General features: G+C 30.0%; 1 protein-coding gene across 4 annotated transcripts in view; it reads right to left on the bottom strand.

Moving 5' to 3' along the window:
• Nucleotides 1-15,188, bottom strand: part of LOC111039641 (uncharacterized protein CG43427) — a 57,577-nt gene extending 42,389 nt beyond the window's left edge. For 3 of the 4 annotated variants that reach the window (XM_022323238.1, XM_022323237.1, XM_022323236.1), the window contains exon 1: nucleotides 14,768-15,187. The gene's annotated coding sequence lies outside the window, so the exon portion shown is untranslated. Of the gene's footprint in view, nucleotides 1-14,767 lie in introns of all 4 variants that reach the window. The other variant, XM_022323235.1, reaches the window with a different exon arrangement.
• Between the last annotated feature and the right edge of the window lie 894 nt (nucleotides 15,189-16,082).

Below are 16,082 nucleotides of genomic sequence, written 5' to 3' on the forward strand. Positions count from 1 at the left end.
GTTTGCTTGTAAATCAATGTTTTAAGACATATTTTCATAAAAATATGCAATTTGCATTCAAAACCACCTCTCTCCACTAGATATCAGTAAAAATTCATCACAGCACTAAATAATCTTAGGTACCTCGTACCTATAACAATATTATATAATTATGCAGCAGGAAATCAAATAAAACTTGAAACATTCTAATTAATACTAGGTATATTTAAAAATAATAATACAGTGGTCGCCGCTTATTGGACTCACGGTTAATTGACTCATTCGCATATTAGACTCAAAACGGTTGGTCCCGATTCGCACGGTTAGGTTAGGTTAGGTTTTTGAGTCATTCGCCTTATTGACTCATTCGGTTAATTGACTCAAATTGTCGGGTCCCAAAGTGAGTCCAATAAGCGGCGACTACTGTATTATTTTATTTAATCCAAGTTCATGTACCAATAATAATTTGATTCTATAGTTGTATTATTAATTCAAGTTACAATTCCTGTAGCAAATAGTTAAGTATTTTATTTAAATCAAGCTTTTAAGGTTATAACTTAAGTATTTGCTTGAATGCATTATGATACGAGTACGATTACCCTAACAAGGTACCTAATAATTGGTTACCGTGTAAACTATTTATTTTAAATATATGAGAAAATGAATTAATAATTAATATATAGGTTGGTATATATATCTTTTATAATTTATAACTTATTCATTATAAATTATGATACCCATAAGTTTTTACTACTCCTCCATACAGCCGTCGTTTATTGATTTGCATTTACAAATTCTGCCAAAATAGCGTAATATATATAGTATACATAAAACTACTCAAATTAAAACTGCAGTTTTAGAGTATTTCATATGATATAGGTATAGACTATAGTTATAAGGTTATGACTTATGATATAGGAAATAAATGATATTGCAATAGTTCAATATTAAAGTTTTACTATATAGTAGGTATAATATTATGACCAAAAAATTTAAAAGGAAAGTAAAACCACAGACACCTCATATTCAGGTTTAAACTAGATATACTGATTGTTATAATTTGTAATATTCGTATCAGCAGAATTATGTATGTATATTGTATATTGTATAATACTATAATATATTAGATTTTATGACAACATTTAGTTTAAATTAAGAAATTATTATACAATTATATGGTACCCAAAACTATAACTCATTCATTACTAAACAATGAAAGACAAACATTATAATATCTTTAATTTGTTTACTATTAGAAAAATATTTGTTCGAAAGTTTCATGGTCATTATTTGTTAGTTGTTACGCAAGTGGATTAAGACTAATATATCTAAACCTAATTCTATTTACAATCATGTAATTAAATTAATTTTTAAAAGGACAAAATAAAAACTATTGTGCAAGTCCAATTTTAAAATTATATTCGTTACACAAGTTATATCACTATTGTTAACTAAAAAAGTTTTTAAATATTTTTTATTAAATAAAAAATGATATGTAAAATTAATAAATTATATTAAACTATAGTTTGTAAATTATACAAACTAAACACGTATCTAGTATATATTACAATATATACATAATATATGATTGTACAGTTTAAAATAATATATAATACATTATATAATTGTATGTTTAATACAATGAATTATGAAACTTTCGTGGAAGAAGAGCACTATACCACCGTAGCTCATAATAAAAGCATTTGACTTAACACAAAAAATACACATGTACGTTTCTATTGTGACGTCAATAGCCTATTTTGACAATATTCTACTCAGAAAATAAATTGAATACAGCTATGAATCAAAATTAAGTTAATATATAAATATATGGTCAGCAGATCTAAACTTATAGATCGTTCGGCTAAATTACATAATTCAATTCGTTTTGTGCCAATTTATTTTATCACATTCGTTAGAATTATATGCAATAATTTGCAATTCATTCAACTAGTTTTATATACGAAAATAAGTGACCAACGCCTAACTAGTTAGTACTTACAAGATCGTAACGGCAAGTCACCCTGGTCTAAATTTCCAGCACATAAAATTTACTTATTTTTAAAGACGGATTAAACCGCATTGCGTTAGACGACGGCAGCATTATCTTCTCCGTTCAAATGGATTTTATTAAAACAAACATCATTTCTGGAATGTGTCAAATCTACTCGAATTTCACGTATATTTACAACCACGCGCGTTCGAGTATGAAACGCGACAAATTTCACCGTACAGAAAAAATTAGACCGGTACATCGCGTGTGCCTGTTTATGTGTTGGATATATAACAATATATATATTATACATAGCTGTGGTTTTTATTGTTGTCCTCGTTTGGGTTCGTTCAGACGACTTATTAAGTGTATCAATGTTATGTATAAAGTATAAACAAAGAACGATGCCAATGCTATAGCTAATCCAAGGAGCGTAATAATATGCAATTATATTATGCAGCCTCAAAAGCAAACCCGAAACCGTGCCGGTCAGAGTTCCAAAAGCTTAGGATTGCGGTCACACAGGTACCGACGACGACGATCGACGGTATGCACATGTCGTAATTATATTATTATATTATTATAAAGAAGAAGCTTTTTTCCGATAATATTTGGCGCCTCTATAATCGCCGCAGCAGCCGTCGTTGTCGTCGCTACCGTATATAATATACCATACGAGATGCAGAGTATACCGAACACAATACATGCACACACACGCATATAACAAGGACGACAACAACGTACATCACAACAATGATAATAATAATGATGATGATGATGATGATAATAACTTGGACGACGGCGAAGGTGTGTAGATCGATATTTTCGATTAGTAGCCATGTCAATTGGCCGTCGACCCGTCTCCGCGATAATGTGCCGTGATGTGAACGTGACATGTGCTCTGCGTTCCGTCGAAATAATCCTCCTCCGGTTATTGGTCTTTTTCTCTCTTTCAAATAATATACACTTATAGTTTATACATATACTACAGTCTACGGGCATACACGTGTATTATTTCGTTATTAAAACTGTGTTCTCCTCCATAACGAATATTTGTGTTCGGGACGTGGCCAAAAAATATTTTGTAAGGCACAAAACGTGATGATTATTATTATTATTATTGTTGTTGTTGTTGTTGTTTGTCATATGACGGCGGTGGATTCTCCTGTACATTATTTTTATTTTTTTTTATTCGTATTGCTTTCGCCGCAACCAAAGAACTTATAAATAACTCCAAAACGATCTACGATGCTGCTGAACGTACCGAATGATGATGACACGGATCGGTGATAGAGAAAATTCATCAGTTCGACGAAACCGAGTAATATATAATATATAATATTATAGCCTTATAGTTCTACAATTTTTTATGATGCGTGAGTAAAGTTATTGCAAGACTTAGAAGACAGACTTATAGCTTGTTTAGATGTGCTGGACTTATTAACTTCTGGTTGGTCCCGGCTTACACAGTGTATGCGGAAAACTTGATCGCACCCACACACAATAAGAGGTGTGCCGCTAATCGCCACTGACGCAAACGTATTTAAAAATTTAAATACATAAATATTTATTTATTTTTAAAATAACACTTAAGGGGTAACCTGAGTAATTGACAGCTATATAAAACAGAAATGCATAATAGTTTGTCTCTTTAATCGAACACGCTGGATATCTATACATAATATTCTATATTTTATTGTATGAGTAATAATTATTGTGTAAGATGCTTCAAGCGTATTCTTTTATAAATTATAATGGTTACCGGGTTCCATACAAATTTTTTTTCACGTCGTTATAATTATGTTCTATTTAACCAAATAAATTTAACAATATAGAATATCTTGATCAACGCGGTTGTTGACGAAAAAAATGCATTATGACAAGTATTATGTGAACCACATCAATTATTTAAAAATTCTATTTCATATTACAATCAGCATCTAATGACTAATAGGAGTAACTGTAATAATAAACACCAAAGTAGGAAACTTTACAACACTACATGTATATTGTAGTACATTTTAGTTTATACTTCATGAAAGTAATTTCATACAAAATAGGATGGTCTTACTTTAGACACGATTATAACGAATATAACACATTATTAATACTTTTTTATTTTATATATAAACATTATATATTTATCCAAAAAAATATAATAGTTACACTGAAACATTATAAACTATAATGTAATACATTATAAGCATACATTTCAGCATAAAAATATAATGAACAATATCTCACAATAAAAATAAAAAGATTTAATGAGAAATAAAAAGAGTTGTATATTTTAATAAATTAATATTGAATCCGGGTTCATTAAGTATTATTTTTTTATGGTAGTCAGTGGGTGGCATAAGTGCATAACTCATAATAATGAATATTATATAAATTATATGACTATATGAGTATAATCCATATTATGACTCAATGACTCATCACTTCATCAGTCATAATAAGAAAATTAAAAAATATATTATTTTATATAATTTGGAAATAGAATGGAGAACATTAGGTAGTTACAATTAATTATTACTTATTAGTTTAAAAATAATTGTTATTATATATATATAAAACATATTCGATAAAATATGTATTCACTATTGTGTTTATCACCTAATTATTCATCTTTAATGAAACATGTATTATTATATGATATAATCGATAGGTACCACTTTGTACCATTTATTTCGTGATAATGATTTATGCCATAATGACATAGTATTATGCTTTTAAGTTTATACAAAATGTAATAATTTTGTATAATTTATATATTTTTAGCTCAATAAATATAAGCAGTAATAATAAAACAAATTTACGTAATTTATCCTTTTAAACTGAATATTTTTATAATAAAATGTAAAAAAAAGTTAAAAATTAAAAAATTTACTTGAACAAAATTTAACTTCCATTCAACTAATTAAGTACTTACACCGAATCGTAGAATCATACAAAAAAAAAGGAAATACAGTTTTTTAAACGAATTATTTATTTTTTTACTTCTGTAAGCAATTATTTTACACCCAAAAATATAATTATTATTTTTTAAAAGCTCTAATTACGAAGGGTGAGTGCAATTTGTTCATTGAATAATATCAATAAATAATATCCGACTTGGTAAGGCACGATGTCTTAGCAGTTTGTTACAAGACGTGTTCTGAGGTCAAGAATCGGCCAGTGTCACAAGTTCCCAGATGGGTGACTACTAAATGGGTTTTAGTGACAAATCTTTGTCACATATACACAAGTTCTAACCGTCTGTACTCTCACTACAGTTACAAACCAACTAACTAACATTCAGGCTAATGACCACAGACGTTAAAGCCTCAACTCAATAAAAAAAATAATATAGTCTGTAGGTCTTAAACCCTAACACTCTAAAACACACAGATTTTATCCACGTGTATCTATACTATTTCTAATTACGCCACTGCAGTAACCATACCATATACAAAATACTAAAACTAAATATATAGTAAATTATATAGATATGAAAGATGGCGTTTGTTTTTAGTGTATATCAAACTATCGACTATCGAGCAACAATATATAGATGTTCTATTAGATACAAAACCGGTATCCAGTACTCACTAATTATTTTTTTTTCAAATCAATTTTGTTTATGAGGTATGGCTGTTCGTTTTTAATATTATATCTTCGATAACTAATACCTGCCATATTATACTTTTTGGATCTGTTTACAAATAAGTATTAAGTAACTACATTACAAAATCATATTACACTATTATAATATATAAACACAAAGACGTTTTGTATAGAAAATATTTACCACTAAAAATATCAATAAGTCGTAAAAAATAATTAAATTTGTTCAACGAAGAATAAAATGATAAGATACTAAAATCCATTTCATTATTCGAATATGAAAACGTAATCGACTAATAGGTTTATGGTTTCTGATCAAAAGTTTTAGTTCAGCCGACACAATTTTTTTATCTCGTGGAGACAACGGATCAGTTATTAGTTACTTAGCCACAGTGCTTACGAATACTACACGTCTACACGTCTATAATATGCATTACTAACCCCGTTTACCACGATAATAATTTATGCAATATAAACTGCTGAACTCGAAAACCACCACGAAACCAACCACCGGCTTGGAAAAATGTTATAGTAGGTGGGTAATAGGTATTGTGTACCCAACACGCTTTACAGCTATTCGAGCGAGCAGATGCATACCGCGAGTATTATGGTAATTTCGTAATCTGTTTTAGACGAATGAAAGATTATATTCCGTTTTCCTATAGTAACAATACTATAGACATAAAGTCCACGACAACAACGTTAACAGTCAGTCAGTGCCTATAATGGTATATACGGCCAAAACGGCAAAACACCAAACCGAAATGATAATAATATAGTATAAAATAAATATATAATAATAAAACAGCACAAGACCGGATAAGTCATTGACGCCCTTCGTTCCGCTCTTATTATCCGAGCGCGAGAGAAAAACAGTAAGTATATAATATAATACATTTATAGGTATAGGTTTCTCCATTGCTGAAAACTGATACGTCTAACGAAATATTCACGTACTCACTATACATGTCTACTTTAACACAAAGCACAAGTAGGAGCATCATAGGAGTTAACAAAGGGATTCACATAATCGGTAACCGGTAAAAAAAATGACAAGTAAAAATCATGAAACTTATAATTTTTAAGACATTACATCTTATGAGAAAATGTTAAATAGATTACTTGCACAAGGACACGATAATAGATAATAAACCTATGAGCTATGTGCTAATCTAGTATCAATTAGATAATTTTGGCATTTATCAAATTTCAATTTGTATGTACCTGTATAGTTCAAATAATTTGGAATTTGAGTATTACTTTACTAGAATATAAGTTTTACATTAATGGTTTTTGTATACTATGTGATATTTATACATTTAAAATAACATAAATAAGATATTTGTGATTTAAATAAAAATTTAATCACCTTGAATAGTTTTCAAACATTTTGAGAGACTTAAATGAATTATATAAGTATAACCACATTCTGTGTCGTTTTTATTCTAGATTCCACATAATCACATAGGTAAATTTAACTTTTATAACATCCTATTCGACAAAGGCCAAATGGTAATATAATATTGTAACACTAAATTATAATTTATACCCTTATGATTTAAGATCATACCAATAAACCATATTAGACAAACCACTGCAAATTCCAGAAATAACTAGCGCGTGGGTCCCTAATGTTATGAACACTGCTGGAAGGTCGCACGAGGCATATCAGATCTGTCAACGGACACCTCGACATTTTATTATTAAAATATTATCATGCACGAGCGTTCGGCGGTCGGATGGGGGCGAGGTCGACGTGATGGAAATCTCGAGTTTACGCGTCATGAAAGGTTTTCGTCGGACCACGCGGATTATTCATAAAATATAAACCAGTGTGGCTGTGTGCCTGTGTACACAATAATAGTACCTAACACAATATTATACTGGCGATTATTTCGGCCTGTCCCAGTAAACGACGATTTTGTCGCCCAAGGTTGACATAAGTCTCTGACGCATATAGTGTTAAAAATGAATTACAATAATTATTGTTTAGGTACTATAAAGTGCGTATACATAGTGTTATACATTATACAAGTGTAGGACCGCAGGTATATCATGTTATCATTATGTTAATCGTACCTACGTATTTTCTCTGCGAGTTGTGATTTTTATTTTTCATACACAGTCCTCCCTCCGCCCACGAACGTTCTCGCGGCATTGTGACATAACTATATACAGGGCAAAAAGTAGCTTGCCAGATGTCGGCGTGCGGCGGCGGCGATGGCGGCGTCGTCTATGCGACGTAGACGACGTCCAGCCGCAGCGACTGACTATATACACACTTATATTATACTATTATGTATATACTTATGTAGACGCGCGGAACACGGCACACGCAAACGGCACCGCGCGCGACGGTATTATTAAAACTGGATTGGTATTTTTTTTCCTCTTTTTATTTTATTTTTAACTCCCTCTTTCCCTTCGGCAATACACACATACACACACACACACACACGCCAAAGATAAGACCGACCGGAGAGCACCTATTTTATCCGACCGACTGCGCAGCCTCTTCTCACTCGCTCACTCACTCCCTCTCTCTCACCTCCGTCTTTCGTCGAACGCTCGACCTGAATGTTTCCCGACAGTCTTTGTTTCCCAAATGCCATCAGGATTGTATTACACAACAACGCGCGAACGTCGCAGCCACCGCCGCCCGGGTGCGAGATAATAATAATTATCCTGTTTGTCTTACGGGCGTTGGTGTCTATATAATAATGCGACTCGACTATATGGTTTACACTCTGATACACGGCACGCCGATCAGCACACATCGCCGCGTTACCGTTGTCGTTCTTGTTTCTGTTATTTTTTATTGTTGTTGTTGTTGTTGATGTTGTTATTATTGTTGTTGTTGTTGTTGTTATACCGAGCCGCTCTCGGTGCATGTATAGTGGCATACATGTATAGTTCATGTCTAGTAGCCAGTAGGTACTGGCAAGTGGTAGGCACGGTTTACATGTTGGATATTAAATATACCGTCATAATAATAATAACAATAATAATAATAAATATTATCACGATGACGAGTGATAAAACGGAAATGTTACTCGTGTACCTAGTTTTATAAAAACGATAATATTCGACCGGTGAAGCCAAGCCGCCGAGATTTTAAGAAAGTATAATATTATATACTGTATCTCCTCGAGTGTCATTATACGATATCAAGTCTACAAACAACGATAACGTTATACGGACGTTGAGAAATTATAAAAAATTTATTTAATTTTCAAGATTCAAATAAACTACAGAATTCAGATAGGTTATCTCTAGACGATCGTCACGAGTAACAATAGGGACATTAAAACAATGAAAAAGCCCCGAAAAATACTTTCACCTTTACGAACTAGCCATTATCAACAAATCATATAAATTCTTTGAGTTGCAACTTTTTTTTTTCGACACTCTTAAATCTTAATGCATTTATTATTTAGGAACAAACAGAATTCATAAGAATGCAAATATATTAAATATTTTATAGGTGCCTAAATTGAACGGAAAATTACGTATAGATAGTTTGCTTTAAATGCTCTCAAAAATTACAACCAGTTACTCGAAATGTCAATACAATTTTTATAATATGCTAACAACAATATACTAACCAATTAACATGAGCTTAACATTTTATACATATCGAAGAAGTATTAACTATACATTATTTAAACAACTGTTAAATGTTTGTTTTTAATTTATAAATTATAATAATATTAATTACGGCTATTTTTTTAGATTTATATTTTATTAAAACAAATACATCTAGGGTTATAAAGAATTGAACAATATAGGTATCTTATACTAATATTATAATATTGTACTACTTATGACTAATGACTAAAACGTTATTATCTACGATAATCTTTATATACTATTCAAATAAAAATGAATTCTGAAGTATTGTACTAATTTCTGAATTTTTTTTATAACTTTATTAAAATATAAAGTTTGAAGAAGTTGTATACGTCCAGTAAATATAAATTGTAATATATTGAAGTAATCGAGTACCTATTACCTACCTAATTAGTCATAAAATATCAACTGTGAACCTAGTTACTAGGTTATAGCAGTTATGGCCTATTGCGGAAATCCTCAGAGACTCAGAAACTTGTACAACATAACACCTGCTGATGATATAACCATTCAATATTTGACATTATCTTAGGCCTGAGCGAAACAAGAAATGTGTACCTATATTAGTTTTACAATGTTTTTTTTTTTTTGTGGTTGCATTTTAGTATCACGGAGAAATTTAGATTAAATTTTCTTTTTTCTTCAATATTGAGGGTGGTTTATGGTAAACAATATTTTGATCTAATTGGTACTCCGGGGTCAAAAGTAGGGAATTAAGGGTTTGCTATGTTTGCTCATTTTGACAATCGGGGAAAGGGCATACTTATATTATGCACACGTCTTGTTTTCGACAAACTTGGTTTTATTTTAGGTGATCCAAAAAGGAATAAATAATGATCGTGAAGACTCCTCATTACATTTTCACGAAATACTCAATGATCAGTATACATCATTATTATTATTTTATAATATATACGGTATAATTTTCACAATATTTTGTTCTTTTTGAGTTATTTATTGAGTTTGAAATATTGTAAATTTTTTTATGCTTTTTAGATTGAAGTTGATAAAATTGCAGTTGTTTCTGAATTTTCAATCACAAAAGCTTGAAAATTCAATAAAAGATTCCATTTAAGTCATAAGTTGTTTTTATAAACTATACATAACATAGTCTCAAGTTTTTTTCCACATAAACATTTTTAACTGCAAATGTTGATTTAAACAAAATTGAATATTTTAACAAAAAATAAACAAATAATAAATAAAGCCTTAAGTCATATTGTTGTAATTTAAAATATATTTATCGTAAACTTGAAATTTTTCATCATAACATATTCATATATCATATATTATCTTTAAACAATGATATTTTAAAAATATTAAGATTAATTTTGGGTTATTTAATACAACAAACCAATATTCACACTATTCTCGGGTAGGTATGTAGAGTACTTCCTATAAGTTGTATTCAATATTTCGTCAAAAATTACATCAACTTACCAAATTAAGAAAATATTCATTCATGATATAATATGATACAAGATTTATATGTAAGACTATTCTTAGAAATAGATGTTGATCCACCCGTCTCCTTCATTTTATTTATCGTACTTATTATTTAATGAATTATCGTTGTATTCAAATTTAACACATCCGATAAGTACAGTGACCTACTCAATAACGATAGATACCCTCAAAACCTATTGACTAGCCACTAAACAGCAAAAAGAGTTACCTGTTTTTTATCATCCAGTTATACCTCTATATAGGTATTCTGCCGAACGAGGAACACGCCGACGAAAATCGATTATTCTGTGCATCCCCATCACGTGATGCCCTGGTGGAACCGGTCTCGATAACAGGGTATCGAGTGTGGTTGCGCAGAATCGGCGTGTTCTCCTGCTGGCAAAAGTATACTAACTGGTGGGGTATTTCAAGACTAGCTGAAACTTGAAAGATGTTTTCAGTTTGCGGAATGATCCGTCAAAAGACAGACACACATTAAAAAGATTGTTTTAAAATGTATTGTTTTTTTTATCTATTGCGGTTGAAATAAGGAGATTTAATAGTTATTAATCATATAGTTTTCTAGTTAATTTATTTTATACATGTATTCGGTTTAAATTTAAAATTTAAAATTTTTTTACACATTATATAAAAAATTTAAAAATACTTTATGCATTATATTATACAAGTATAAACAAAATAGTTATAACGCTTAGCTGATAGTAAATGTATTTACTATATTATTGTTAAAATGCACCTGAAGCTAATATTTATGAATTGAGTGATCTTTTAATGAACACCAGAATTATTTTTAAAAAACTGATAAGACCATGAATTGCACATAGGTACAAGCGTCAACAAATATTAAGTAGGAAAGCATTATTTACTAAAGTATTTTATAATAAACTAAACAAGTTAGATAAAATACCATGTACTTAAATGACTTAACCATTTGATATAACCACGTAAGATAAATTTAATACTAAATATAAGTAATTTAGCTCACATAAATATATTACCTCAACTCTCAAGTCTATGTAAAAAAACGGATAAAATTAATTAATTGATTAGGCTGGTTTCCTTATAGTTGAACTATTTCATTTATTTATGATGTCTTTTCCTTTAAATAATTTTTCATGATGCCATTTTTAACTAATAAAAGTATTTAAATAAGTAATACCTATATTAACATCATCATCATATAATAATGCTGTACCTTAAACTGATCATTCTCAGTGGTAAAAACATGTCTACACACTTAAAAGTGGTAAAACATTATTATTTTTTGTGTATATTTAACTCAATAAGATCAAATAGGTCAATAGGTTGAATATTTTATTGTGTCTATAAATATAGTACAAATATAAATATTTTGTGAAAATGTTACGTACATACGGTTATTTCATTCTGCATTACAACAAGAAAAAAATTATGTTATGTTGTATGGATGCCCCTTACCTATTATTTTAATTTCTCTCGACTCCCATAATTATGAATATTATGGTTGAAAAATTCTTTGTGAAATATCAAACCATTCCGCCAAAATGTATTATTGAATTTGTTGATTATTCTTAATGTCAAGAACTCGAAGAGTTTTGATATAAATTATAGTTTTAATTAGAATAAATTTCCATAAAAAATAAATATTAAAATCGGTAATTATTTATATATATATTACAAAAACAATACAAATGGTTATGTACATAATTAAAACGAATACGGTTAATAGATGTAATAAAAAAATTGAATAATATTATAAAATAAAGATAACTGTTTAATGTTAAAATATGAAAGAAAATTAAAAAAGGTTCATTACTTTTATATTATGTACTCGTATATTATGAAATTCATGTTTCCGCGATTCCTCGTGACTTTCTATTTAAATATACGTGTAATAAGTTTTAAAAAATTTACCTAATACCTTTTTTTGATTATCTAATATAAGTTAACTATTCAAGTAAAAATTGCAATATCTTAAGCTTTGGATTAAACTTTAAACACGATTTCTAGTAATGAATCAAACTGTAACTGTTAACTGATATATTTTGTTGTACAAGAGTTGTTGAAAAGACATTATGAAGGATCGAGTGGATCTTTTAAGTTGCTATAGTTATCATATGGGTTATAATGAATAATAATAGCAAAACTCATCAGTCATCACGAATTGTAACACAATATAACACGGAGATTAGTTAATTAAAGAAGATACCTGGGGATAATATGCTGGCTTTTTATACTATAAGAATCTTAATGTGTTTATAATGACCATTTGGTTTCATTCTTATTTCTAAACCATTAATTCGCATTTGTTAATATTTTAAAATAAAATTACTAATAGTCAATAGATATACATTGACAGTTAGCTTATGATTATATTTATAAATTTATTGAGTTATCAAATACCAATAAATCGCCCATAATAGGTACTTACAGATTATTAAATATTATAGATAATAATTAATAAGTGATAAAATAAAAATATTTTTTGATGTCCGCTTTCTAACTTTTTGGCGTTTAATTGTTTTCTAACTAAACTCTCACCATTAACAATATCTTTTTGGACAAACACCAAATACATAATTGGAAGACAATAATTGTCAATAACAATAATGTCAAAAACTTTCCATTCTTTAGAGATACTGAACGAAATATTAATGTTGTTACCTACTGAACATAAATGCAGGCAATACAGCAGTTTAATAAGGATAATATCAAATAAAATCTTGTCATTTTATCAATTTATATTATAGGTATATTTATCTATACAGATGTATGCATTTTGAGCTTCTTTGAATGTGAAATGTAATCATAAATTTGTGGACAATTTAAACAGTATTAATTTCAAATTGAAAATTTTTAAACCATTCAAAACACCTTTTATGCTCACATAAAATACCTATAATTAATACATAATGTCATAATATTTACTGTCAATATAGCATAATTTCCCAAATATTATTTAGTTATTGAAACAGATTATATAATGACATGTTTTTAAGAATTTTAAATTTTTAGGTACTAACTTTATAATGTAAATTACTAGGTAATGTTTGTGAAAGACGAAAATACGTGTTAAAAATAGATTTATATTATTACCTACCCAATGTTTTTTAATCGTCAAGTTTATAATATAATTTTAGCCATCATGTAAAAAATCCTTTATGTTAAATAAAATACGATTCGTAATATATTAAATTCACCAAATAACAAACTATTTTTTTTTGTTAAAAATAATCTCTTATTTATTTTTTATTATTATAACTCATAACATGATTAGGTAGTGAAAATGTGAATATAAATAGAAAATAGCTTGTAATTAACAGTAAAATCGTAGATTTCTAAAATGTATTTCTAAATGTACAATACAATTGTAGTTAAAATTAATTAGTGTAGCTATAAACAATCGGAAGTGTGGTATAAATGATTGCGTTTATATAAAATAGTAAATAGGTACCTACTGTATTTTAATTAGATCTATACGAATTCGACATTCGTAAGGACGGAAATCGAAGTAAAAAGGCCTGATTGGTTTTCCATCGATACCTAACTTTCTACGAGTAGGTTTTGCACTATTAACTCTACAACCCTTTCCGTTTAATAATCGGTGATAATTATTTAGTAACTACTAACTAGTAACCACATACTCATTGACTATATGGCACCAGCCACCATTACTGTTTTTGCAGTTTAGACTCTCCACCTTTGTAGCTTCGACGGTTAGTCCTAACCTTTTTACTGCTGGCAATGCTATAATTTCAACCATACTAAGAAATATACCTAAATCTTATGCATTATACAGCAGTTTCCGTCTTTATAATGCCTAAACGGTATTAGTGTGAAGACTGCAATTGGAGACGATTTTTCAAAGAGGGTTGCGATGTGTCAGTACCTTTTCTTATAAATATATTACAGATGGTATTTTATAAACAAGGCCATTTGCGGCATTAGGGTCGGCGACTTTACGATACAGGTATGTAATACAATATGAATAATATGATACTGGAAGAGGTACACAGCATAAAATCGTGCAGATTCAGCGTACTAATGTATGCTAATATCAATATGGTATACCTATACCTATTATAAAAATTATAATATTATAAAACCTAGTACCTTGTGATCAATCGCCCAGCATTTAAATTCCTCGACCGACAGGTGCTGCTGAGTGCTAGGTGTTAGGTGATCTTCGGCGGTTTTTTTGCCAATTCGCATTCGGCTGAACCACTCTGTCTATACCGTGCGCGAGTGTACGGCTGACATTCAATACGATATGTATGCGCGAAATGTATGGAATATATTTTTCATATTATGTAAAATGTGTGTGCATTAAACAAAATATAACAATAACAAAAAATTAAGTAAACGGCGATAAAATTCGGAACGAAAAGTGACTAAGAGGACACGAAAAATCGCGGATTTAACGAAGAGAAAGAAGGTTTTACATGACGGTAACGAGAAGACTACGACCAACAACGCGTTCGTCGGGACACTGTGCCACAACAAACAACAAAAACAAACACGCACGACGCACCGGTGTGCCGCCCGGATGAGAGACCAGAAGATTCTTGGAGTGGCGCACGCAGACGCGGTTTGTTGTGGGAACGGCGAGCTCCCTCTAGCGGACACTTCCCGAACGTTGCGCGCGAAACAATTTGGAAACGTCCAATAACAGCACCGATCTATTAATTTATAATTTTTAACATAATTTTATTAGTGATTTATGGCAATTACTAATTGGTTATCATGTTATACTAATATATGTTATTCGTCAAAATATATTTAAATACTATGTACTATAGTTAATAGCTGAGTTGGCTAATATTTCAGAAAACAGAATTAAGTTTTTATTAAAGCAAGTAGTAACCAAGTGGTAATATTAAACCTTAATTTACGAGCTTATGACTTTGGAATTTGGATGATGGTAATAAGACAAGTGATAACTGATATTACTTTGATATAAAAGTATATTGTGTGGCAAGGGCTGGAAGTGAGCTATTTCAGTCTCGGGCGACGTGTGGGGCACGAACCACACATACTATTCTTCGCCATGCCACTGCCTTCATCGATCATAGCAAAGGTAATGCGGGTATCTATGCAACAATCAGGCTATCCTACTAAAACAATTTCATGAAAGATAATTGATGTATAAGGAAGAATATAAAATGTAGGTACCTAACCAAAAGTTTATGTTTTGTTAGGACCGTAGTATAGATTTCAGTGTCTGAATAGGCAGGGCATACACCCAGCACTTTTCGGGATTTTCGCTTTGCCACCCGCTGAATCAAAAAAAGTCACTTTCCAACTTTTTAACCATCGTCGAAAACTATACTTTCGATGCGAAAATTCTGGATAAAAACTATTTTACCTGCTAACATATATTGTGTGTAGAACTTAAAGTGTCGGTCACATAGGTACTCATATGGGTTTT

Source organism: Myzus persicae, unplaced genomic scaffold (assembly GCF_001856785.1).
Source record: "Myzus persicae strain clone G006 unplaced genomic scaffold, MPER_G0061.0, whole genome shotgun sequence".
Taxonomy (NCBI): Eukaryota; Metazoa; Arthropoda; class Insecta; order Hemiptera; family Aphididae; genus Myzus; species Myzus persicae.